Source organism: Puntigrus tetrazona, chromosome 16 (genome assembly GCF_018831695.1).
Source record: "Puntigrus tetrazona isolate hp1 chromosome 16, ASM1883169v1, whole genome shotgun sequence".
NCBI lineage: Eukaryota > Metazoa > Chordata > Actinopteri > Cypriniformes > Cyprinidae > Puntigrus > Puntigrus tetrazona.
Genome location: NC_056714.1, coordinates 2,141,905 through 2,153,600, shown reverse-complemented (window position 1 = coordinate 2,153,600; position 11,696 = coordinate 2,141,905). Strand labels below are relative to the sequence as shown.

Sequence of the window (11,696 nt, the reverse complement as noted above, 5' to 3'; positions counted from 1 at the left end):
TGAACTGCATCAAATAGAGTGAGAATAGAGTATAATGACAAGATTAAATGCTCATTTATTATAATTTTGTATTTCAGTATTTTTCTACTAAATTCAGAGACGTCTCTGTAATCAAATCAACAATAATCCTTAGAAATTAAGTGACCCCAACTAAGCAAGCCCGAGGTGACAGCGGCAAGGATCCAAAACGCAATCAGTAACAGAATGGAGATAAACACTTTGAGAGAACTCAGGCTCAGTTGGGGGCCAGTTCTCTGGCTGGACACCCAGCACTTAATTTCCAGTTCAATTTTAAATGGAACTATGAATGATTTTGCAATGACAAAGTCACTGAAATGTCACCACACTTTTAGATATGAAAAGATAGTACAGAGTGAAACTGTTTAGAGGACAGAACATAGTGACATGTCGAGGAGAGGTTTTAAGGGATGAGTTGCAAATGGTGAAATACTGGGGTCAGCAATGGTCCTCCTTCAGAAACTGCACTTGATGATAACAATGGCAGAGGTCAAACACATATGTAAATGGAGTGCAGCAATCAAAATTAAACAACTTTTATTTTTATTTTACTTTTATTGTGTTTTGTCTACATCACTGTCTAAAAGGATAATTAATCTTATTTGAGCTTTTTCTCAGCAAATATTGCCACGTAATTATTTGCAACTAATCACACAACAAAAACAACAAAAAGGAGTCTACGTGTGACAACTTGGTAAGAACATCAACAAACATGAATTATAATTAAGCAAACAATGTACACTTTTGTTGAGATTTACTAAGATTTATTTAAAAAACAATAATTCCCACAAAAATATTAATTAGATTTAAATGTTAATCAAATGTTTAATCTTGTGCATTCAGCCAATGTAGTGCACAGGTAATGTCTCTGTTAAACAGAAAGAATAGTTCATCTTTTTGGGAGGAAAACTCAACTTTGCTACCTCAGATTCCCCTAAAATAATACTTAACCCCTTGAGCTCAGCAGCATTTTTGAGATTTTTTGCATACCTCAATTTAAAACGGTGCCATAATCACATATTTTAACTGTAATTTAATTATAATTGTATAAATGTATATCTAAAATATTATTTATTCTATAAATTGTAGTAAACTGTGTCTAGGAGTCCACTAAGTGGATTATCATGAGCATATTGTAGAAATGCCTCTCGATGAATCGCTGGAATTACCAGTTGAAGCTTTTGACCTTTTTGGCCATCAGGCATGCTACGAAACAGGAAACCATTTTTAGTAATGTACTGAATTTGTGCAGCTTCAGTCATTATTTGCGTCTCAGCTTTGGGGAATAACTCTTGAATTTCCTTGTCGTTACTCTGTGATATGGCAATTTGAGTAAGGTCCACTGGCATGTTGCCTTCAGGAGTATTAACTTTAGTAGCATTTACAAGGAAAACCATATCAGGTGAGTCACTGCAATTTTGAGTTCTAGATAAAACATCAGGTACAATGTTGCACTGAGCCTTCCTGTACTTCACTGAGAAATGGAATCCTTGTAAGCGTATAGTCCAACGGATGAGACGAGAGGACGGTTTCGGATGTTGGAATGCCCATGTCAAAGCAGCATGGTCTGTGACTACTTCGAAAGGTCGACCTTCAAGATATGGACGCCACTTTTCTACAGCCCACACTACGGCCAAACACTCTTTTTCTGACACCGAATATACCTTCTCTGCTCCTCTGAGTAATCGAGATGCATAGGCAACCACATGTTCTTCTCCAGCTGTCTCTTGCGTAAGAACAGCTCCTAAACCAATGTCGCTTGCATCTGTCTGCACTCGGAAGGGTTTGCTAAAATCAGGTGCCGTTAAAACAGGAGCTTTTACCAGATCTTGTTTGATCATTTTGAATGCATACTGACACTGTTCTGTCCACAACCACGTTGAGTTTTTCTGCTTCAAAGCATGTAGAGGCGCAGCTTTCTCTGAGAAGTGTGGAATGAAGCGATGATACCAACCTGCTAACCCTAGGAACCTTTGAACGTCCTTAATGGATTGAGGTATGGGAAATGAGCTCACAGCATGGACTTTAGCTGGATCTGTTTTTACACCTTCATCCGAAACTATATGACCAAGAAAGCATAAGCGATCTTTGGATAAAGTTGCATTTCTTCAGGTTAAGTGTAAGTCCAGCTTTATGGAGACATGCAAAGACTTGGTGGAGGTGTTGAAGATGTTCTGACATGGTTTTAGAATAAATAACAATGTCATCGATGTATACCATACAACATTTGCCTCTTACTTCTCTGAGAACATGTTCCATTAGCCTTGAAATGAAGCAGCAGCGTTTTTTAGGCCGAAGGGAAGACAAAGAAATTCATACAGCCCTGTAGATGTTACAGAAGCTGTCTTTTGAATGCTGTCAGACTCCATTTCCAGCTGCCAATAACCACTTTTCAGATCCAGAGTGCGAAAGACAGTGGCACCATGTAGTGACTCTAAAATATCCTGAATCTGAGGCATGGGATAAGCATCAAGATAAGTCTTGGAGTTCAATCCTCGGTAATCAATACACAATCTCGATGCCCCATCCTTCTTTTGTACTACTACCACAGGAGAAGCCCAAGGAGATGTAGATGGTCGAATAATCCCTTTATTTAACAAATCCTGTATTTGAGTTTCAATGAATTGCTGCTTTTCGATGGAGACCTTATATGCACGCCGTCTTACCGGTACTTCATCAGTGGTAATGATACGATGTTTAACAAAGTTGGTATGACCAATTTCTTGAGTACAAACAGCTGGCCAGCTTAACATCAGACTCTCCAGCTCTTCTTTTGTCTGTTGATCTGTATCCGCTGCTGAAGTAAGATGCCGTATGTATTGACACATTTCATCCTTGAAAGTAGATGAGGGAATAGCAAGGTAGAAATGCATAGTAGGGTGGATGTCATGTTTTTAATTTTCCACCTCCTTCTGCCATAGGTAGGCTATACTGTGCTTTATGAAAATCCAATACCATTCTAGTCTTCAACAGAAAATCCATACCCAATATGATTGGCACTGTTAAATCCACATCTCTCATTATAAAAAATGTCAGGTCTACAGAAAGTTCTTGAACTTCACATCTCCATCTCACCTTACCAATTGCAGTCTGCCTTTGACCATTAGCCAGTAAAAAGGTTTGTCCTTCACTGGGCTGGAATCCTTCTTGGTGACACAATTGCTCCCCAAAGGACTCCTGAACCAACGAGAAAGTACTACCTGTATCCACCAGTGCGAATGTATACCTGTCCTGCAATATTATAGGGAGGGTGATACTTTTATAGCCATGTTGTTCTGAACTTTGGAAGGATTGCACTATTCGATTACTGGCGCATGGATGTTTACGCTGAGGGTCTGGCCCCATGGGAGTCTTTTTCCTCTGTTCTTCAACATTAGCCTGAGTCCAATATCTATTAGATTCATCAAAATCTCTCTCTATCTGTGTTCCAACCCGGACTAACTCTCCAACGTCTTTGATGGTTCCACGTAACAGACTTGCTAGTCGTGGATTGCAATTTCTCAAGATCGCCTGAACCACATCTCTTTCAGACATTTCTTTTCTCCACCTCAAACATAATGCTCGGTAGTGGAAAGCAAAATCCCTGATACTTTCTTTAGCACCCTGTTTCCTCTCCACCAATTTCCTTGCTGCCACATCCTCATAATCCTCACTTAAAAATGAGTGCAAAAAACTCCTTTTAAATTGTCTCCAGTTCTGCACATTTCGTCGCTCCGCCATCCACCAATCCTTGGCAGTATCCTTAAGGACAGTTGAAAGTGAAGCAAGTAGCGAGTTGCAATGAGCTGTAGTTGACCTCAATTAGCCCATCCACGCTCAGCTCAGACACACCCACCAATTAGTACAACACACACACAATGCATAGATGAGACAATGAACCCAAGAAGTGTGACAACAAGCCCTGATGTATTGCAACCAAAAATCATCTTGATGCTCCAGAATGATCACGATAGTTGCTTTCATCATTTTAAACGTATTACTTGGGATACACCTATCTGCGTCATTAACACCAGCACAGGCTCCAGCTATTGTACTGCTAGTGTTGTATGGTTTTGGGAGAAAGGTCAGATTGTGGTACCCCAGTTCCATGCGGAACTTATCTAGCCATTTGTTCTCATAGGTTTGTGGGTGGGGCTCCATAAGATCATACATATCACACCATCTGAACATCTTGTCATCATGTTCATGAGAAAACATCATCAATTATATGAACATCCTTCCACTAAAAAAAATTTCATCAATCAATCATTTTTATTTATATAGCGCTTTTAACAACACAGGTTGCATCAAAGCACTGTACAGTATAAGGTAGAAGAGTACAATGACAGGGATGTATAATGATGAAAGTGACCAATTTGTTATTAAATGCGGTCTCTGTAATCAATTCGACGATAATCACTAGAAGTTAAGTGTCCCCAACAAAGCAAGCCAGAGGCGACAGCGGCAAGGAAACAAAACCCCATCCATACAAAATGGAGAAAAAAAAACCTTGGGAGAAACCAGACTCAGTTGAGGTCAGTTCTCCTCTGACCGGACGCCCAGCACTTAACTTCCAGTTCAATTTTAAACGCAGCTGTGTCAGATAGTGTAAATGACTAAGTGTGTGTGTGTGTGTGTGTGTGTGTGTGCATCAGGATCTGGTGATCTGTCCACGGGCGCATCTAGGTTTTCTGGTCTCTGGTGAACATAATCTCTAGGTGCTGATCCACCATCTAGTCTGGATACAAACTGTGAAAACAGATTGAGAAAGAGACAGGACTAATATTAGCGTAGATGCCATTCTGTTTACGATGTCACAAGTACATCGTATTTTACGAGTAGTGTTCCCGGTCCCGGTAATGCAGCCTAAAAATCCTTTAATGGATTTGAATAATAAAAAGTATGTTGGGGTGTTATGTGTAGGCTAAGTTAAAAAGATGTGTCTTTAATCTAGATTTAAACTGTGTCTGCTTCCCGAACAGCGTTAGGGAGATTGTTCCAAAGTTTAGGTCCTAGATAGGAAAATTATCTGCCGCCCACAGTTGATTTTAATATTCTAGATATTATCAAATGGCCAGAGTTTTGAGAATGCAGCAGACGGGCTGGACTATGATGTGATAAGAGCTCGCTCAAGTATTGAGGAGCTAAACCTTTCAGGGCTTTATAGGTAATTAATAAGATATTAAAATCTATCCGATGTTTGATAGGGAGCCAGTGCAGTGTTGACAGAACCGGGCTAATGTGATCATACTTCCTAGTTCTAGTAAGGACTCTGGCTGCTGCGTTTTGGACTAGCTGAAGTTTGTTTATTAAGCGTGCAGAACAACCACCCAATATAGCATTACAATAATCTAACCTCGAGGTCATAAACGCATGAATTAATATTTCTGCATTAGAGGTTGAAAGCATAGGTCGTAATTTAGATATATTCTTAAGATGGAAAAACACAGTTTTACAGATGTTAGAAACATGATTTTCGAAGGAAAGATTGCTGTCAAACAGCACACCTAGGTTCCTAACTGATGATGAAGAATTAACAGAGCAGCCATCAAGTGATAGGCTGTGTTCTAGATTATTATATGTGGGGTTTTTAAGTCCAATTATTAGCACCTCTGTTTTTTCAGAATTTAGCATTAGGAAGGTACTCATCATCCAGCTTTTTATATCGACTATGCATTCTGTTAGATTCTCAATTTGGTGTGTATCACCAGGCTGCGCTGAAATATAGAGCTGAGTATCATCAGCATAGCAGTGAAAGCTAACACCATGACTCCTGATAATATCTCCCAGAGGTAACATGTACAGGTTGAAAAGTAACGGTCCTGGCACTGAGCCTTGAGGAACTGATTGATATGATACCTCCTCATTTAATGCTACAAACTGATAGCGGTCAGATAGATATGATTTAAACCATGCTAAGGCGCTTCCTCTAATGCCAACATAGTTTTCTAGTCTATCCAAGAGAATGATGTGATCGATAGTATCGAATGCTGCGCTAAGATCTAATAGCACTAATAACGAGATAAAACCACGATCCGATGATAAAAGCAGGTCATTCGTGACTCTAATGAGAGCAGTCTCAGTACTATGATATGGTCTAAAACCTGATTGGAAATCCTCACAGACACCATTTTTTTCTAAAAAGGAATACAGTTGTGAGGATACTACCTTTTCTAGTATCTTTGACAGAAAAGGGAGATTAGAGATTGGTCTGTAATTTACTAAATCTTTGGGATCAAGATGTGGTTTCTTAATAAGAGGCCTAACTACTGCCAGTTTGAAGGTTTTGGGAACATATCCTAATGACAATGATGAATTAATAATGTTCAAAATAGGATCTATGACTTCTGGAAGCAAATAATAGTTTAGATGCAATAGGGTCTAACATACATGTTGCTGGTTTAGATGATTTAACAAGTTTGTACAAGTCTTCTTCTCCTATAGTGGAGAAAGAGTGTAATTTTTCCTCAGGGGGATCTAAAGCTCACTATCTGATGTGAAACTGTAGTTGACGGCTGCATAGTTACAATTTTACTTAGAAAGCTTTCTTTTGTGGTGGAAGTGATGGTTCTACCATACTTGTAATAAGGTGCAGAGTTTACAGGTTTAATTATACAGAGTTCACACAAGACCAGATAGTGATCTGAAATGTCATCACTTTGCCGCAGAACTTCAACCATTTTAACATCCATTCCATGTGACAGTATTAGGTCTAGAGTATGATTTCGACAATGAGTAGGTCCAGAGACGTGTTGTCTAACCCCAACAGAGTTCAGAATGTCTAAGAAAGCTGATCCTAATGCGTCTTTTTCATTATCAACATGGATATTAAAATCGCCAACAATTAAGACTTTATCTGCGGCCAGTACTAACTCGGTTAGAAAATCAGCAAATTCTTTAATGAAATCTGTGCTGTGCCCTGGTGGCCTGTATACAGTAGCCAGTACAAACATGACAGAAGATTTATCACTAGCACATGATTCTCTAGAAAATGTTATATGCAGCACCAAAACTTCAAATGAGTTATACTTGAAGCCTGCCCTCTGAGAAGTACTAAGAATATTGTTATAAATTGTAGCAACACCTTCCCCTTTACCTTTTAAACGTGGCTCTTTTTTATAGAAATATTTTTGGGGGGTATATTCATTTAGAGTAATATATTTGTCTGGTTTTAGCCAGGTTTCTGTCAAACAAAGCAAATCTAGCTTCTGATCTTTGATCAAATCATATATATAAAGTGCTTTTGTGGAAAGTGATCTAATATTTAGCGAGCCAAGTTTTATCGTTTGCTTATTTGAATTTTAGGTAGTTTTAATTTGTTGGACATTAATTAAATTATTGCTTTTGATTTGGTTTGGACGTTCTCTGCATATTCTAATTCGGGGAACAGACACAGTCTCTATAGTGTGATATCTAGGTGAAAGAGTCTCTATGTGCTGAGAATTAACTGCCTTCTGTGACGTGAGGCAGCTAGCAGACGGCCGGTTTAGCCGGTCTGTTTGCTTCCTGACCTGGGCACTAGTTGATCATGTTGTAGCTATAAGACTATATGCCATATTTCTAGATAGAAAAGCGGCACCACCCCAGGAGGGATGAAGACCATCTCTTTTCAACAGGTCAGGTCTGCCCCAGATACTCATCCAATTGTCTATAAAGCCTATGTTGTTCTGCGGGCACCACTTAGACATCCAGCCATTGAGACCCAGCAGTCTGCTGTAAATCTCATCACCCCGGTAAGCAGGAGGGGACCAGAGCATATTACATTGTCCGACATCGTGCTTGCAAATTCACACACCTCTTTAATATTATTTTTAGTGATCTCCGACTGGCGAAGTCGAACATCATTAGCACCGATGTGAATAACAATCTTACGAAATTTACGTTTAGCATTAGCCAGCACTTTTAAATTTGACAAGATGTCAGACGCTCTGGCTCCCGGTAAGCATTGGACTACGGTGGCTGGTGTCTCTATTTTCATGTTCCGTACAATAGAATCGCCAATTACTAGGGCACTTTGATCAGGTTTCTCAGTGGGTGCATCACTGAGTGGGGAGAACCTGTTTGATGTTCTGATCGGAACGGATGAGCGGTGTTTTGACCCGCGACTAGCCCGCTTCATAGTCACCCAATTGCCCTGCTGCAGGGGCTCTGAAGCTGGAACGGAACAATGTACATGATTCACTGTACTAGTCGCATCCAAAGCAGTATCTACAGCCCTCGCATTCTTACTGTCCTCAATTAAAGTTTGGATGCGTGCCTCTAATTCTAAAACCTTCTCTGTCAGCCTAGCAATTTCCCTGCATTTATCACACGTAAATCCCTGATCGCTAACAGAGAAGGATAAGCTATACATGTGACAGACGATGCAAGTGACGATGCAGGGAGAAGCCATTTACTCACCGTAAGGATTCACTTACCACTCTTGTTTTGATGAGCTTGTGAAAACGGAGCGAACGAGCGCGAGGAACAAATGAACAGGAGTGAACTATCACTTTTAATAACGATGTGATGCAAATGTTAGAAACATGTTCCAATCAGAATGCATGGAATGTCATAGAATTAAAATATTTTGAAAGGCCACTTTTATTGTGCTTTGTCTACATCACTGTCTAAAAGGATAATTAATCTTATTTGAGCTTTTTCTCAGCAAATATTGCCACATAATTAATTGCGACTAATTATAAGAATTAATGAGAAAACCATGTACATATTAACTGAGAGTCCAAATTCCTACTCAATGTGTTATATAGTGACATATTATTAATACAACTTATCCACTACCTGTGTCACGGTGTGGTTTAGAGAAAAGGAGCACTCAGCGAGAATATAAAGTTAACGATTTTAATTATGCACATATACAGAAATAATACCTCAAGCAGGTAGGCAGACAGGCAGATAAACTAAACCACATTAAAACATCAACAAGATGGGACAAACAGAACTGAAACCACAGGACTTAAATACACAACGTAAATACTTAGTAAACGAGACACAGCTGAACACAATAAGACATTAACTAAAAGTAGGTCACACAGGCACACAACAAAAACAATAACAAAAAGGAGTCCATATGTGACATATCGCCCCTGGAAGGTGCCTTCTCGCACCGAAAAAACAAAACGAGGTGGAGGACGGGCCCCCAGAAGGGGGTAGGCAGACAGAGTCCAGGGAGGTGCAGACGGAGAGAGAAGACTGGAGGAGTCCAGAGCAGGAGGAGATCCAGAAGATGAAGCCTACAGAGGGAGAAGCCATGGAGGAGGAATGGCCATCGACTCCATGCGGCCGGCCAACGGCGACGGACCAGGTGGTGAAGGAGGCAGAGACCCGAAGAGCCAGGGTGACACCGAGGCACTCAAACATCTAGGCGACGCAGCGGGCTTCGGTGACGAACAAGGATGCGGCGGAGCCAAAGCGACAGAGGACGGAGGTGGAGCCGGAAGAATGGAGGTGCTTGACAGAGCCAGAGGGATGGAGGGACGAGGTGAAGCCAGAGGAGAGGAGTCCTGAGGCGACGGATGGTCAACGACAGACCAAGGTGGAGCTGGAGGGACGATGCTTGGCAGTACAAAGTAGTCCCCATACTGGCTCACCCGGACCTGGTTTTCGGAAGTCATGCTCCTCCTTTTCTGCAGTTTCTATAATGTTAACGTTCCTGTCATCTTTTTACATTGTCACCCAAAACAGCAGCAGCTTCAGGGGCAGGCTTATGAAATCAATGAAAGAGTGTAATTCATATTTCCTTTAGTGATTCAAGGTAGTTAATTTTAATAGCTGTCCACAGAAATACGCCATGATTATCAACAAGTCATTGCTAAAAACAAGTCCAGTACTTTTGAATTATTAATTAATTAATACATTTATTGGACTTCCGGTTATGGCACGTAGCTGGTAGAACGCACGAGGAGAGCTCGCTGCCAAATCTCTGAATAAATTCTTGTAATACACCCAAACCTGTATGTAACCGATTGAAATAATATTAAAACATACACGGGACAAAATGCCACCGAAAGTCACCGACTCAAGTTGAAGGAGATAGCCGAGAGCATACTAGCAAACAGGGCGATGAGGTACAGAGCGCGGCTAACACGGCGACAAACAAAGTCATTTTAAGTGCAATTAACTCTTTGAGGGCGGATTTTTCTAAGCAATCTACCGAAATGCTAGGTGCCATAAAAAGCATACAATCCGATTTGGTGGCTCAGTCGAAAAGAATAGGGGAAACTGAGGAGAGAATTTTCGCAAACCAAGGAAGACGTCACAGCTCTTCAGCACATAGTTAAAGAACTGGAAGGAGTAACTTCATCTTTGAAATCTGGAGGTACCTTAACCCTAACAAAAAAGAATTCTCATGCTTCTCCAGTACCTACAAAACATTTTCTAGAATAGATTATTTTTTAATTTCCAACAGCCTAATTTCAAAAGTTGGTAATTGTCATTATGATAGTATTATACTTTCGGACCATGCCCCAATTACAGTAACAATCAAAATTAATAACCTCTCATTCTCCCCTTTTAGATTCGGATTTCAAGCAAGATGGCTTCAAGATCCCGATTTTGTAAATGGGAGGCCTTTAAAGCCTTTATAAGAGGGGAGATTCTAAGCTATACAAAGGCATGAAACCAAATTATATTTTAATCAAGTTGAAAATCTAGAAAAGCAAATTAAAGTAGTAGAGCAACAACTATTTAACAGATATGAACCTCTGAAACAAAAAGAAATATTATTCCTAAAAGTCCAATATAATGAATTAACTAGTAGCAGGATAGTACAATCTTATTATGATCAGGGCGAAAAAACAGGGAAATTACTCGCATGGAGAATTAAAAAGATTCAAACTGATAGAGCAATTAATTCAATTATAGATAAAAATGGAGAGAATATTGTAGATCCACAAGAAATTAATAATGTTTTGAAGAAATATTATATGAGAATCTATATAAATCGGAATGCACAAACATCTCAGAAAGACAAGATCCCTTTTTGGATAAACTTAATTTCCCTACTTTATCAAATGAGGATAGATGTAAACTGGAGGGAAATTTAAGTATTGAAGAGCTGCAAGAAGCATTACAATGTATGAATAGCGGAAAGGCTCCTGGGCCTGATGGTGTAGAAATTTAAAAAAAATTTGCAGTGAAACTTATGCCCCACAAATATTTAACGAGTCGTTCTACCACCTTCATTAAGATCTGCACTAATAACTCTTGTATTAAAACCAGGAAAACCTCCAAAGGATAAATCATCTTATAGGCTAATATCTTTAATGTCTTGCGACACGAAAATACTTTGCAAAGTGCTGTCTAATAGAATCGAAACACTGGTGCCCAACCTCATCATGAATGACCAAAATGGGTTTGTGATTGGAAGACAGGCCTTTCATAACACCCAGAGGGTTTTGAACATAATACACAATAAACGGAATGCCAAAGACCACGCAATCCTGTCGTTGGATGCCGAAAAGGCCTTTGACAGGATTGAGTGGGACTATCTATTTGAAACGCTTAAAAGATTTGGACTGGGAGATGGATACCTTAAATGGATCAGATTACTTTATACAGAACCTCAGGCAGAAGTAGAAACAAATAACCAAATTTCAAAGCCATTTACTTTAAGTAGAGGCTGCGCCAAGGATGTCCTTTGTCCCCATATTATTTTTATTTGCAGTTGAACCTCTTGCAATGACAATTCGTAATAGTCC

General features: G+C 39.7%; 1 pseudogene; it reads right to left on the bottom strand.

Moving 5' to 3' along the window:
• Positions 1-7,523: 7,523 nt before the first annotated feature.
• On the bottom strand, positions 7,524-8,128 carry LOC122360330 (annotated as a pseudogene).
• Positions 8,129-11,696: the final 3,568 nt, after the last annotated feature.